This window comes from Podarcis raffonei, chromosome 5 (assembly GCF_027172205.1).
Source record: "Podarcis raffonei isolate rPodRaf1 chromosome 5, rPodRaf1.pri, whole genome shotgun sequence".
NCBI classification, from domain to species: domain Eukaryota; kingdom Metazoa; phylum Chordata; class Lepidosauria; order Squamata; family Lacertidae; genus Podarcis; species Podarcis raffonei.
Genome location: NC_070606.1, coordinates 49,628,920 through 49,632,841, shown reverse-complemented (window position 1 = coordinate 49,632,841; position 3,922 = coordinate 49,628,920).

Below are 3,922 nucleotides of genomic sequence, written 5' to 3'. Positions count from 1 at the left end.
CCATCCGCCGAAGCGGGGAGGGGTGGGGTTTGTCGATCCAAAGGCTGCAGTCCTAATAGCTTTCTCACAAAACTTCCGGGTTTCGTTTCTATAGCCTTTCAGGCGTGAGGTGGAAGTGACAGAGGAGCTGGTGTAAACCATTCAGATAAAGAAAGCAGCTTCTTTTCGATACATCTGACCCCCGGAATTCAAAAATGAGGACCGGTGTTGTTTTTAAGGATGAAATTCAGGAGGTGCGATGATGATGAAGCAGAGAAGAAAAGGGGAAAAAAATCAACTGGTGAAGACAGCCGAGAGAGGTTTAAGAACCTTTACAAGCTGCCTTTTGCATTGGTGATGTTCAAAACATCGTTGCCATCACCACCAGGACCGGCCGGTTAGCTAATGGGTCCAAATAATTGGTTTCCTTCAAGAGTCCCTAAAGTTGGGCCACCACTACCGTCTCAAGCACTTTCCTCCAAAAGAGAGGAAATAGGAGGTAATTGTCAAATGCTTCTGCATCCAGCGTGGTCTTTTCAGAAACAGTTGCACAACCTCCTCTTTAAAGGTTGTTGTTGTTTAGTTGTTTAGTCGTGTCCGATTCTTCGTGACCCCATGGATCAGAGCACGCCAGGCACTTCTGTCCTCCACTACCTCCCACAGTTTGGTCAAACTCATGCTGGTAGCTTCGAGAACACTGTCCAACCATCTCGTCTTCTGTCGTCCCGTTCTCCTTGTGCCCTAGCAAGCACTTAATGGCACATTCGCCACACTCTGGACCCACCAGTTCAACGCATGCACAGAAACATACATTTGTTAGCTCAAATTGGCCACAACAGTAGTCCCCGTATCTTAAATGCTTGACATCTGATCTATTTATTGAAGTCAGTAGAGCTAACATCCTTTCTCATTTAAAATTCTGGTCTTGGTATTCATCCAAACAATCATTTATATGAGTGAAAGAGTCATGTGCCATGAATTCTCCCAAACATAAAACAAGGCACCGTAATTAAAGCACAGGCTGTGGAGTTATTAATGCTACTACTGGAAATTTTAATGCCACAAACTATAAAAAGGCAGGGTGTTGTGCAAATCATACATCTGTGCCAGTTTTCACTTTAATCTACCCACCTGCGCCGTAGCAGAGTGTGTGATACACAAAAGAACATTAGCAAACCAGACCACATTTTTCAACAAGGGAAAAAAAGGAGAATTGATCATGCCTATGGTGGTGCTGTTGCTACTGGGCAACGTGCTTATTTAGCACTCACTACAGTCCATATACGAAAATGAAAACTCTGATCCTAAACCTCCACTGCCTTGTGGCATCTTCAGAAGATGAAAAAGCTAAGGAGTAAACCCTACAGAAATCTAGAGTAGAGTTGGATGGTACACTTCCTTCTGGCAACTACAGCCAAGCTAGTGCCAAACATATTGCTCTGCTTTCCTTTGGACCACATCCGTAAGGCTGAGAGGGGGATCTTATTGCCTGGGCAGACCACGGCCTCCATACACACTGCCCAGGCCTGTGCTCCAGAGAGGTCACTTCGGTGCTGATAACACAGTGGTTTGTCTTCACCCCTGGAGGTGCACTCCATTGTCTATCAAGATAGACTGATACCGCCGCCACCATGACCACCACCACCACCAACATATCATGTCTATTTGGCTTGTTTGGCAAAAAGAAAAAAGAAGAAAAAGGGGGGGGGACTGAGTGTGGGAACAAATCCAGATGCCACAACTAAGGAAATGGTTCTACAAAATAAAAGGCAGTCATGCAGACAATGATGTTAAACTGGAACTAGAACTGCTTCATTTGCAGCTGTGTCATATTGGTGCTTAATGGAGGGGTTCTTGCTCAATGGCACAATACATATTCATGCAAAGAGTTCTAGGTTCAACCTCTTGCATCTCCACTTAGGAAATATATCTCTTTGGAACCACTGCCAGTCAATATAGACAATGCTGATGTAGATGGATTAGTGGCATAAGATAGTTTCCTAACATCTTCTGAGAAATTGAAACATCCAGACTTTGTCCCATACCTGTCATTTTTATCTGATGAAATCTCCAGCAGATAATAAAAATAATAATGATTGGCTAGTAAGTGTATCAGAGCAGAGGAATGCTACCAGACTGACAGGGAGAGATTCAAAGGTGGACGAAGCAGGTGGGTGAAGCAGGGGCCCCCACCCCCACTTCTCCCCACTCCCTGCACTTCTGCAGTGAGCACCTTCCTCCATCACATGCAACTGAGGGCAGGTCTCCCTTCCCCCCTTCCCCCTGCCCCCCCACCCACTCACCTCTTGCCCCCTGCCTGTGTGCAATAAGTTTCTGCCTGTTCACTCGCTTCTCCTCCCTACCCCACCTGCCAACCACTTGCCTCTCCTACTGTTCAGACTAGCTGCCTGTCTGCCTTTTCCCACCTGGCTTGGCTTAGAAACACTTGAAAATGGTACCAAACCTAGGAGGCAATCTGGGAAAAGAGGGTGGTGCCTGGTTGGGGGGAGGTGGCTGCCCAAGGAAGGGAGGAGAGGGGGAGGTGCCAACTTGTACAAAATATTGAGGGGTCCAGCCCCCTTAAATATTTTATTGGAGGGGGCAAAGGGACCAAGGCACCATAGAATTGGTGCCTATGGTCCAGATAGGGGGGCAGCTGGGCCATCAGTCAAAAGTGATGGAAGGCACTCCACACCACTGAGGCCATCTGAGCCTCAAGTGACAGCAAAGGATTCTGGAGTACCCCAAGCTACGTACCTCAACAGGCCACCTCCCATCCATCCAGTCTAGGGAACCACCCACTAACAATGCCTGGAGGTAGCCTTAATAGTCTGGAGGTAACCTTCGTTGTTCTTGTAAAACTTCTGATTCTTTCTGTCTCATTCACAGTAGTTATCCAACCCACAAGCCTGGTAAGCAGAGTGCTTCTGAAGCATGGCTGCTCAGTCTCCTCTCTCCACCATTATATGTTCCTCTGAAATCATATGAGAATTTTGACCATTCCTACCCATCCATCTTTCCTCTCTGTTTCTTGTTCCACAAAGAAATGTTGATAATCTGAGCAAAAAAAAGTTTTGATATCATAAGGATCACAGTTGAGTTCATTTTACTTGTTATATTATTAAAAACTTGACAAAGTCAGGTAATTTGGTCAGATATATTCTGGATTTCTTTAAAACTTAACACTAAACAGTTTCTCTCTTGTCAACGGGTTGACTGGAACAGTGCTTGGTGACTTCACAGTTAGATAGAAATAAATGTTATTTGGAATTTACATATGCACTTATTTGCACAAAAGGCGACAAATTATATAATCCTGATGTTAAAATGTATATTTAAGATAAATTAACTAAATAATCACTCATCACTAGATGCTCTTGACAGTAGGTGGCAAGGAATGAATCCAAAGTTCCTTTCACTCAAAAATCGGGCGGGGGGGGGAATATTAATTTTCTTCATTTTAGATAGTGTTTTGGAAATAAGTTGAAATAATCAAGGACAGAGTTCTTGTTTAAACATAGTTTGAAGAACTTATTGTATTAGTAGATTACAGTCATTGTGTTAGTATAGTATCTACCCTGTATTCATTTTTGTGAACATAATGGGAAATTGTCTAGCGTGATGGTGTGCGTGTTAAAAAAAAACCCCTGCTGAAAACGAATACTAATGATTTTAGAAAGAGATGCCAAGACAATAAAATGACCTTTAAAATGTTACTGCCCTTTTACTATGTCACTTACTTTTTAGACATTTGTATTAATCCTTTGAAACAATAACTTTCAAATCAACATTTAATGGATAGATAAAGAGGCTTTATGCTTTTGGGGAAAGTGAAGTTTCTGCAATGTAATGGGATTCTAAAATCATTTAGGTCATAGGGAATACTGCTAAGTGCAAAAATTGCACAACACAAAACACAGTATAATTATAGCCATATGCCAAG